The sequence below is a fragment of the Salvelinus sp. IW2-2015 genome, linkage group LG33 (genome assembly GCF_002910315.2).
Source record: "Salvelinus sp. IW2-2015 linkage group LG33, ASM291031v2, whole genome shotgun sequence".
In the NCBI taxonomy this organism is placed as follows: domain Eukaryota; kingdom Metazoa; phylum Chordata; class Actinopteri; order Salmoniformes; family Salmonidae; genus Salvelinus; species Salvelinus sp. IW2-2015.
This window is the reverse complement of record NC_036872.1, coordinates 14,715,034-14,727,151: the sequence shown is the minus strand read 5'-3', so window position 1 is coordinate 14,727,151 and position 12,118 is coordinate 14,715,034. Positions and strand designations below refer to the sequence as shown.

Here is a 12,118-nt window from a genome sequence, read left to right as displayed (position 1 = left end):
ATGCGCTAGACATTCCGTTAAATTACACATTTGAGGTAGGAAAAATACAACCTCTAGAATTATAACAATTGCCAGTATTGAAACCTAACATGTTTGATAGACATTTTCGCTATCTAAAAGTCATATCCCTATTAACTTCCAGTGTAGTGACAGCGACTTTATCCCAGTGCTACGTCATACTGGACGGATTTCTGCCTGCTTGAACGCCAATAACTCAGTTACAGTTCATAACATGAAATGTCCCAGGGAATCGATAGAACATCACGCAGAGATGCACAGAAACAATATAGCATTCAAAATGGGTGAACCTTTCCTTTAAGGGGTGGCTCTCCCATAGACGCCAATGCGATAGCAGCTGGATCTGGTTTACTTGTATATGAACCAGCCAGTGAGATGTCTCACTTCTTCTGCTGGAGCAGAGACGGAAGTGTAGAGTTTCTGTTTTGAATGGACAGGAAGTGTAGTTTCATGAAACACTGGCAAAAATGAATTAGCCATGGGAATAGAAGGGGGGGGCATAGTGATTGAAAGGTAAATAATCCAATCAAACAAACAAAACCAGAGGTGAGGGCGTGACGGTTGAAAATGACAATCAAATGTTCAATCAAAAGTTCAATCAAATTAACACGATTTGAAAACTGCCATACCACTTCCCTTTAAAAGGCACAACAATTCATTGGGTGGTGTTTGCTATTGTTGGTTATAATATATATTTTTTAAATCCTGTAGCTAACAATGAAGAACTCCCAGAATTTCTACAACCTTCCAAATGCCGCTCCACAACAAGGTAAGAAGCGGTCCTATTATTTGTCAACAAAGCGATCTAACTAGGTGGCTAGCATAGCTAGCATAGCTATCTATCTCTGCTAGCTAGCACTGTAGCAGCTGTAACGTTAGCAGAGGTAGCTAGCTACATTAGTTTGCCAAATAAAATTACTACAGCCAATATAGTCAATAACTAGCTTTACTAGCTAGCTAGGTAGTTAACAAAGGTTGTAGATAACATGATCATGTTACATGGATTTTAGTTCTAGGAGTAAGAAATGTAACGTTGCTCTTTTGACTAAAACAAATTAACATTAGCTAGCTAACGTAAACTCACCCCAATCTGTACAAATGTGCACAACCGCAACATTCAAACGAGGCTACAAAGAAAACTAATGGGACTGTAGCGACTGTGTTGACTTCAAAATCGGGGGTGTGAACTAGGTTTCTATTCAAGCGTTGACTCGACATGGTAATGGCTCTATAGTATTGGAGAAAAGTTGAAAAAACGGACCCTCCGTTACATCGTGACGTGTCATGTCGTAACGTACAGCACGCATAAAGCAACTATTTCTGTCTTACAATCTCTCTCCACCAGGTGTAGCACTTCTATCATCATTTAAAAACAAGAAATGGACAGTGACGGGGGTAAGGGGGGATACCTAGTCATTTTTTGCGTCATCATTGCATGCGATCATCATTCTCAAAGCCGCTGTTTACTTCTAAGATCACTTTAGCACCGCCCTAAAAACCCGATTCAAATTCGACACAAACCTTCAAATAGGTAAGTAATGACACATTATATAAACTCTTTATAGTGTTTTATTTACATTTTAGAGGCGAAAAGGTGATAAGTTGGACAGATCGAGTGAAAAAAAGCAATTTTCCCACACAACATCTCTCCTTCTCACTATCACGCATTAGTTTCGCTTCCCCACCAGCCATTTTAAAAAAGACCCGACGGGGCTCATTGCCTGCTTGAATTATGCAGAAACGGGCAGTGTTTAGGTCATGTAATTGATAATGTTGGAAAGGGGAGAAATTGTGCTTTACAATGGTATTGACATTACAGTTGATCTGGAAGTATTACGTTTTTGGGGCGCTAAAATAAGGGCAATTGTACGGACCAAGGCGATGTACGAGTTTACGTGAGTTTACATTAGCTAACAAAGCATAGTTGGCTATAGCTTCGTATCTAGCTATTCTTACAGGCCTTATAAAATACAACAAAGAAGACCATCGGCAATTATTATTAATTTTTTTGTTTTTATAATTTGTTTGTGGGACCAGTGCACCCCCAGGAGCCTTTTTGTGCTAGGGAACAAAGCATCACCAAACGTGAGCATGTATTTCCAACAACTCATGGCCAAGCTGAATCAGATGCTGGACTACAACACGTTGTCTGATATGAACGAAAGGCTGATGACACAAGTAGCGTGTGTCATCAGCGCCTGCACCGGAACTCCTCTAGCGCCTGCACCGGAACGGGCGAAGGGCGTTCGTCGAGCAAGATGAGACATGATGTCTGATGTGGAGACCGAGCCAGAGGACCCCGATTCTTTTTTTAATAACCTCCCCACCCTGGCGCTTCCTTTAGTTTTTGAGGATCTGAGTCAGCAGACTGGAAAAGGGCCAAGAGTGCTTATGGGGAGACAAGGCTCAGTCAGAACAAAAACTGGAGCAATAGTCCACACCTACTGCAGCCCTACCAGAACATCTGATTGTCTGTGGTCTATTGCACAATCACCTGCAAAGTGCCTCTGTGTACATCACTAAGGAATGAACATGGTCCACACACACCCACACAGTTGTGAAGAGGGCACGACAGCACCTCTTCCCCCTCTGGAGGCTTAAAGGAGGCTTAAAAGATTTTAGCATGGGCTCTCAGATCCTCAAAGTTCTACACCTGTACCATTGAGAGCATCTTGACTGGCTGCATCACCGCTTGGTACTGCAACTGCAAGGCACACGACTGCAAGGCGCTACAGAGGGTGGTGAGTACAGCCCAGTACATCACTGGGGCTGAGCTCCCTGCCATCCAAGCCACAACTCTCTTGCACTGACTCTATACACATACTGTACACACACACACACACACACTACATATGCCCATACGCACATAAGAAGTTCACGCATGCATACTGACACCACTCACACACTTCCACTGTCTATTATCTATCCTGTTAACCTCTACTATATGTACATTTCTAACTCAATTATGTCATACCCCTGCACATTGACTAGCTACTGGTACTCCCTATACATAGACATGTTATTTTTACTTGTTTATTGTTATTCATTATTCACTGTTTATTTGTTCCTCATATCACTATTTCTATAATCAAATATATTTATATTTAACTCTGTTGGAAAAGGACATGTAAGTAAGCATTTCACTGTTACTCTACACCGGTTTACGAAGCATGTGACAAATACAATAAAATGTTACTTGATCAGAGACTTTCCACAAACTCTTTACACCTACAGTTGAAGTCGGAAGTTTACATACACCTTAGCCACATACATTTAAACTCTGTTTTTCACAATTCCTGACATTTAATCCTAGTTAAAAATCCCTGTTTTAGGTCAGGTAGGATCGCCACTTAATTTTAAGAATGTGAAATGTCAGAATAATAGTAGAGAGATGTCACGCCCTGACCTTAGAGAGCCTTTTTATGTCTCTATTTCGTTTGGTCAGGGTGGGCAATCTGTTTTGTTTTCTATGATTTTGTGTTGCTATGTTTTGGCCGGGTATGGTTCTCAATCAGGGACAGCTGTCTATCGTTGTCTCTGATTGGGAACCATACTTAGGTAGCCCTTTTTCCCTCCTTTCGGTGTGGGTAGTTGACTTGTGTTTGTGGCACTATGCCCTCGTAAGCTTCACGGTTGTTTATTTTGTTTATTGTTTTGTTGGCGTCATTCCAAAATAAAGGATAATGTACGCTTACCACGCTGAACTTTGGTCCACTTCCTTTGACGGCCGTGACAAGAGAATTATTTATTTCTGCTTTTATTTTTTTCATCACATTCCCAGCGGGTCAGAAGTTTACATACACTCAATTAGTATTTAGTAGCATTACCTTTAAATTGTTTAACATGGGTCAAATGTTTCAGGTAGCCTTCCACAAGCTTCCCACAATAAGTTGGGTGAATTTTAAGTCAGGTTTCTAGGCCTCCTTGCTTGCACACACTTTTTCAGTTCTGCCCACAAATGTTCTATGGGATTGAGGTCAGGGCTTTGTGATGGCCACTCCAATACCTTGACTTTGTTGTCCTTAAGCCATTTTGCCACAACTTTGGAAGTATGCTTGGGGTCATTGTCCATTTGGAAGACCCATTTGTAACCAAGCTTTAACTTCCTGACTGATGTCTTGTGATGTTGCTTCAATATATCCACATTTCCCTACCTCGTGATGCCATCTATTTTGTGAAGTGCACCAGTCCCTCCTGCAGCAAAGCACCCCCACAACATGATGCTGCCAACCCCGTGTTTCACGGTTGGTATGGTGTTCTTCGGCTTGCAAGTCTCCCCCTTTTTCCTCCACACAAAACAATGGTCATTATGGCCAAACAGTTCTATTTTTGTTTCATCAGACCAGAGGACATTTCTCCAAAAGTACGATCTTTGTCCATATGTGCAGTTGCAAACCGTAGTCTGGCTTTTTTATGGTGGTTTTTGAGCAGTGGCTTCTTCCTTGCTGAGCGGCCTTTTAGGTTATATCAATATAGGACTCGTTTTACTGTGGATATAGATACTTTTGTACCTGTTTCCTCCAGCATCTTCACAAGGTCCTTTGCTGTTGTTTGAGATTGATTTGCATTTTTCGCACCAAACATCTCTAGGAGACAGAACGCGTCTCCTTCTTGAGCAGTGTGACGGCTGCGTGGTCCCATGGTGTTTATACTTGCGTCTATTGTTTGTACAGATGAACGTGGTACCTTCAGGCGTTTGGAAATTGCTCCCAGGGATGAACCAGACTTGTGGAGGTCTTGGCTGATTTCTTTTGATTTTCCCCTGATGTCAAGCAAAGAGGCACTGAGTTTGAAGGTAGGCCTTGAAATGCATCCACAGGTACACCTCCAATTGACTCAAATGATGTCAATTAGCCTATCAGAAGCTTCTAAAGCCATGACATTTTGTGGAATTGTCCAAGCTGTTTAAAGGCACAGTCTACTTAGTGTATGTACACTTCTGACCCACTGGAATTGTGATACAGTGAAATAATCTGTCTATAAACAATTGTTGGGAAAATTTACTTGTGTCATGCACAAAGTAGATGTCTTAACCGACTTGCCAAAACTATAGTTTGAAATTTGTGGAGTGGTTGAAAAATGAGTTTTAATGACTCCAACCTAAGTGTATGTAAACTTCCGACTTCAACTGTACTTCTAAAAACGTTTTGCACCGACTCCCACTCACTCACCCACCGTTACACACAGAACATTACCCTATTCTTTTTACTACCCTTTATGCATTTATTTTTTATAAATGTCTCTATTGTATATTTTTTTGCAAATGTGTTGTACACTTATTTTTATATACAGAACCAGTGAAAAGTTTGGACACACCTACTCATTCCAGGGTTTTTCTTTATTTTTACTATTTTCTACATTGTAGAATAATAGTGAAGACATCAAAACTATGAAATCATGTACAGTAGTAACCCTAAAAGTGTCAAACAAACCAAAATATATTTTATATTTGAGATTCTTCAAAGTAGTTACACTTTGCCTGATGACAGCTTTACTCGTGACATTCTCTTTGTTTTACTTGGCTTATCTTGTACACTTTATTTTTTTTATGTCATTAGACCTATTTTATCATTTAACTTTTGAACACTTTTTTTTAACGAATAAAAGCATGGCCTTTCCTTGCTTTGGTGACAGAATGGGGGGGTGGGGATCTCTAGTCTCCACCAAGTGTTGTTAACACGCTATGCTTCCCCTTATCCAAATGGCGGTGGAGAAACAAGCTTTTGACTATTCAGAGATAAAACACCTACGTTTTTTTACGACTGCCGTGGAAGTGGCTAGAGTCTTCAAAGGTGTAAGGATAATTTGAAGTCAAACTAGGGTATTTGGTGCAGTGTGTGCATGTGCATCATTCTGAATCATTGTGTGAGTCACTGTTATTGTCTGCCTTAACAAGAACTGTACAGGTAAGGGATGCAGGTAGCCTAGTGGTTAAACCGTCGGGCCAGGAACTGAAAAGGTCGTTGGTTTGAATACCCGAGCCGGCATGGTGAAAAATCTGTCAATGTCCTCCTAAGTAAGGCACTTAAGTCTAATTTGCTCCAGGGATGCCATACTACTATGGCTGGCCTTGTAAAACAACACATTGTTAAACGGTGTATGTAAAAAAAATATATATATATAAAATAGCATCTTAAATCTATATGGTACTGTTGTCTGAATAGGCTCCATTTAGTTCTTGATACCACTATTCATAAGATGTTGGAACATTTCTGTGTCCCTGTTAAGGCAAATTACATGGATGGGTGCATTTGCCCTGTTTACCACTGACCTAATTGAGGAACACATCCTTGTTGAACTAAAACTGATTCCCACCGTATCCTCTCCACTCCAACTTAGGGGGCCTTAACTAACAGGGAGGTTGTTAACATTTAACTTTTGCATTTTGCCTCAACTAAAGAGTGGTTTTAATGGAGTGCCATTGATCGGACACTCTGGGCCCCTAGTCAATGGACCTTGTGTGTGTGCCCTGGGTGCGGTTGCCGTGCCAACAATGGTGGACTTCCAAGGTCCAGTCTCATTAGGCTGTAGAGGAGGACAGGGCTCTCCCAGTCCTGAGCTGCAGGTGGCCATCACATCATGTCACTTACTAAACACCCCAAGAGAGCAAGGAAAAGGATATCAGCTTATCGGCACAGGCATCATTGCTGCGGACAGCTGGGGTTTGTATCTACTGCCCCCTAGTGTGTGGATGAGTGCTATGCCCACTGCTCAAACCACAACTCCAGTGGTCAGCTGTGGTCAACTCAAGCTACATTTTGTTGCAGAATGTGAAAGGGCGGGGTTGAGATGTTAGGATCTTATCTCTTTGGGTGAAAGGAATTTGTGGGGTTTGAAGTGAGAGAGTTGGAATGGAATTATTTGGAGAAGAGCAACAATGCCTTTCGAACAGTAGCCTAAAACAAGCACACTAATAGCACAAAACCATAACTATAAAACTGAGGTTAAGGGGTGGCTGTTGATGATTAGCGTAGTCATTTTGGGTATATTAAAACAGCAGGGTTGCTTCCACTAATGGTGCTAATGATGTTCTTCTGTAAAAATGTATTTCTGATTGGACACCTGGTGGCACAGGGCATTTTCTTCTCCTCCTAATGACCGCATTACCTCTCGAGGTCATTTGCTTCGGTTATAGTCACTTCCGTGTACAATTCCACATAAGCAGACGCCACGACGGCTCTCAAGGAACTACACTGGACTTTGTGCAAACTGGAAACCGCATATTCTGAGGCCGCATTTATTGTAGCTGGGGGCGTCAATAAAGGAAATCTAAAGAAAATGCTCCTGAAATGTTGCTATTCGGGGCGAAAGCATGACCATTGCTACGCTCCCTTACGGGACAAACATCTACTGATGCGCCATTGAGAGCATCCTGTCGGGCTGTATCACCAACTGGTATGGCAATTGCACCGTCCACAACCGCGGGGCTCTCCAGAGGGTGGTGCGGTCAGCCCAACGCATCATCCGGGGCACACTGCCTTCCCTCCAGGAAATCTACAGCACCCGGTGTTACAAAAAGGCCAAGAAGATCATCAAGGACCTCAGCCACCCAAGCCATGGCCTGTTCACCCGGCTACCATCTAGAAGGCGGAGACAGTACAGGTTAATCAAAACTGGGAACGAGAGACTGATAAACAGCTTCTATCTCCAGGCCATGAGACTGTTAAACAGCCACAACTAGCCGGCCTCTGCCCAGTACCCTGCCCTAAACCTCAGACACTGTTACTAGCCAGCTTCCACCCGGTACTCTACCATGCACCTTAGAGACTGTTGCCCTATGTACATAGAGTCATTGAACACTGGTCACATAAATAATGTTTACATACTGTTTTACCTACTTTATACTGTATCTACTGCTGTACATATCATTCCTAGTATACTGTATCTTGTATAAATTAATCTGGTGTAGATACGTATAGATTGCATTTTGATTACTGTTACAGTGCTATTTGGGTTGTTAATTGGATTCATTCCGACATATCTTAATTTCCTTCTTTAGACTTTTTGGATAATGTGTGTATTGCTAGGTATTACTGCACCGTTGTACTTCTGCTGTGTACTGGATAATATCCACTACTTCTTTCTGTCTGCAGCATCTCAGAGTTTCACTTTAAACTGCCTGTCTGCTTTGTACAAAGTGGTACAGTAGCTTACTTGCTAAATATGTTCTCCTTATGAATATAGATGATTTTGGAATCAAATAGTTTTGCCTTAAATGTATTTGGATTTTTTTCCAGAAAGATGTGAGGGAGAGGAAAATATAAACTGGCAGCACTTTGAATAATTAGTTGTTATTCGTGCTTCCTCAATAGAGCACTGAATTATACTGTTGATATAGCAACCTATGACAACATAACTGCTAACTGAATGCATGGCCCTGTGAGGCTCAAAGTAAACACCTAGCATGCCTCCTAAGTAAAAAGACTACCTCTGCTTGTGTGTCCTTCTTCCCAAGTGCATGGCCACCTACATAGGCATCATTCTTAGCAGAGAACATGACAATGACTATAAAGGGCAGTCTTCTTTTGTGTGTGTGTGCGAGATTGGGAGTGTGTGAGAGCTGGGGTTTGTTAGCTAATGAATGCTGCAGAATGCTGTTAGGCTAATAGGAATGTGATCCCCTCCCTGGGTTTGATACACACTAGCGAGAAGCCTTTGGTTTGTGCCCACGGTTCATTATAATGGTATAATTAATACCGCTCAGCCTTTTCTCTGTGTGCCGCACTAGAAAAGGTTGAAGAATAAATGATTCATTTAAAATAATCTGATGCATATTAAAACAGTTATTTAATTAATTAAAAGGAATGTAAGTTATTCCAAATCCAACTGGCAAATATTTTTTGCACATTTCATCTCTCTATCTCTCTGTCTCACACACACACGCCCTATTGCAATAGCAATTCTCATTCCTTCCCACTGCTTAATCACATGGACAATTTGCCTTCTTTTCTATGCTGGGTCTGTATTAACGTTTCAGCCAGAATTTTGCTGGCAGTGGCACTTGTGAATTCAAAGGCTGCTTGACTTTCATGCCATTAGAGAATAGCAACAGCTTTATAGAGTGAATGTTACGTCCTGCTACTCATGAACTGCAGTCAAGAAGCACTTAGTGGGGAATTGTGACCCTGTGACCGCAGATAACCTCTGCTCAACATCTCTCAGTTCAGACAGATGGAAAGATAACAGTCTGGTAACCTTCACCGCTCAACAGTACTCAACCTCTCTGCTTTCACCATGGAACATACTATAAAACACCCTCTTGCACAACCACTCCTGAACAACATTATGCAAAAGACTAATACTACACGCTGCATACAAATATTATGGGTGTGTTTGGCTGTACTGTTGTTTTCTAAAACATGACGATCCAACGCTTCTATTTGCTCCTCAGCCTTTTCTTTAGCCAGACTAGCTTCATCTCTCCAGTGGCCACTTCAGTAACCCATACATGTCACTGCATAACCATGAATATCCCAGAACAAACGCCAAGCAACATCTCCCTGACATTTATCTCTATTATTCTTATTCTTGTCTTCCATTCAATTTGACAGTGTTTTAGTGGGAGTTTGTCTTTTCTTTTCCTGTCGCTATCTCTGTTCTTTTCTGGACAGGCTGAATTGAAAAGCTCTGTTGGGTATAGGTCTCACAGGGGACTCGGCTTGCTCCTCGTCTCTCTCTTTCTCGCTTTCTTTCTTGTTCTCGTCTCTTTCGCATTCTCTTGCTCTTTCTCTTCTCCATCCTCTCTCTCTCCATTTCTCTCTCCGTCAGTTTTTCTCTCTCAAACAACGTTTCCATCCACAGTTTTTATGTGAGTAAAGTCATACCATATTTAAAAAAATCACGACAGCTGTGATGGAAAAGTTTCGGTCCAATTTTATAAGTGCTGACAGATCATTTGTTAATTTGACATGGTGGGATCTTTTTGTGTCGGTAAAATTAATAATACAAGAAATGGCGGTGGAAACACCTTTATGTGCAAATATTAATATAACAACCATCATATCGAAGTAAACTTGGAGTCACACGATGACATGGTGTGTGGTTCTCCCACTACGACTCGGGAAACCATGCAGTTTATTAAGCTACAGATTAACTAAACTGTGATGAACTTCACAGGATTGTGAAAGTGCAAGGTGATCTTGATGCTCCTTTCCAATAAATATCGAGGGTCTTATTCTGGTAACATTATGATCGATGCTTGACTGCCGTTTGACAAATACAAATATTCCTGCTTTTCTCCATAATAATCTCATCAAGTACACTAGCCTACCCACACTGTATCTGTTAGCTGTTGGCTAGAGCACACATGCCAAGAACAGTGTAGGCACATTTTCTATTGAACACAACCATAGAGTTGAAAATGCAGTGGAGAAACATTGAACTTTAGATTTTTATTTGTTACATGAAAGTGAAAAAGTACATTTTGTCTGCACTACGTCATCACACACTGATTTTTTTTATCTGCAACAAGTCAGTTTGGTGGAAACACACCACTGCTGGGAAAATGGGCATAATTTCTTTTGCGGATTTTAAAATATTCACATGAAAATACATCGCCAATTGGATGGAAACCTAGCAATGTTTCCACTGAATAGTAAGACAACTGGAAAGCCTATATATAATAATATATTCCATTTTACTTATGGGTGGTCACAGGAATCAAACCCACAGCCCTATTAGACGTTTGTATATTTTTTTCTCCTCATATTTCCAGATACCTTTTCCCGACACCTTCTTTGCCTACTGTCAGTAGTGAATACACTTGAGAGGCCATGTCAAATACCCAGCCAAATGTACTGACAATGATGTATCCATGGCAACAATACACCTCAGGTTGCCATATGCACATCTTAAATCTTGTCATGGTTGTGACACAGCTTTCCATTTATTTTCTTTTTCATAATATTGTTTTCCTTTTCAACATAATGTTTTACTCTTGGCTCTATCTCTTGGCTTTTGTATTGCACGGTATTTCCCTGGCAGTAGCCAAGCATTGAGGGATCTGGTGAGGGGGTAGGTTAGGAGATTGTTAGGTGGGGGTGTATATACACTCTGAATGAACAACCTCATATCCGTACGATGCTCCCATATTAGCTCCTAGATTGGGTTTCATGCTCTGACTATTGGGGTCCGTTCTCACAATGCAGACCTGACAACAGACTCTCACCTCGGGGTTGGGTGTGCGTGGCGAGAGCGGCCTGGGGTAATATACTTCTGACGGGCTCCCCCATGGCTGTGAAATGAAATTCCCCCACAGCTTAGTGAAATTTCAGCTGGGCTTTGCTGGCTATTACCTCTGAAGCTCCTGCTCGTCCTATTTCCTCCCCCCACCCCTCTCACCCTGTTCCCTCCTCACCCTCCTGGTCCCTCGTAGTTGTGGTTTGACTTAAAGGGCTTTGTAAGGTCAATTGATTCTATCCCTTTGATATATTGTTATTGTCACGGCTAACCAAATTGCAGCCACATTTGAAAAGAGTGGGCAAAGCTTTTCAGCACAGCACAAATCTTCTTCCCAGCACAGACAAGCGTATACTGCACTGGTTCTTTTCGTATGTGACTTCCATGGCTTTAATTTGCCAAGGGATGTAAGGAGACAAAATATTATGGGTGTGCTAGGGTTGTTTGTATATTTATGACTGCCGGTAGCTTTGCTTAGAGACAAGCCAGATGACACTAAAACACAAAATCCGTCAGCAAACAGGTGAATGGCAGTAGTGAGAAATTGGCAGTTAGTGTATTGCATAATTTATGTGTAATAAAATTACCTTCTTAGCCACAGGTTATACTTTACACTGCATACAGGAATAAAAAAAAAAAAGTGGTATACACAATTTTGAGCATGTTCTATAATCTCCGTATTAGTTATATACATAATATCATTCCCATAATGTCTTTATTTAATCTATTTATGTATTACATTTGGGATGTATAGTTCTTCAGTAAAGCAATTTGATGTTTGTGAACTAATGATTCCTGATATAATATGACTGGTTATCTTGCATGCGTGAGGAGCCCTCCTCTCAGAGTAAATAAGTTACTGTGTGTGTGTGTGTGTGTGTGTGTGTGTGTGTGTGTGTGTGTGTGTGTGTGTGTGTGTGTG

At 41.3% G+C, this 12,118-nt stretch overlaps 1 protein-coding gene across 2 annotated transcripts in view; it reads left to right on the top strand.

Moving 5' to 3' along the window:
- The window catches only part of LOC111957357 (transmembrane protein 132D-like), a 204,107-nt gene that overhangs the window by 96,287 nt on the left and 95,702 nt on the right, over positions 1 to 12,118 (top strand). The window contains exon 1 of one of the 2 annotated variants that reach the window (XM_023978127.1): positions 734 to 787. The exons of the other annotated variant lie outside the window; for it this stretch is intronic. The gene's annotated coding sequence lies outside the window, so the exon portion shown is untranslated. Of the gene's footprint in view, positions 1 to 733; positions 788 to 12,118 lie in introns of those variants that run through there. 2 annotated transcript variants of the gene reach the window in all.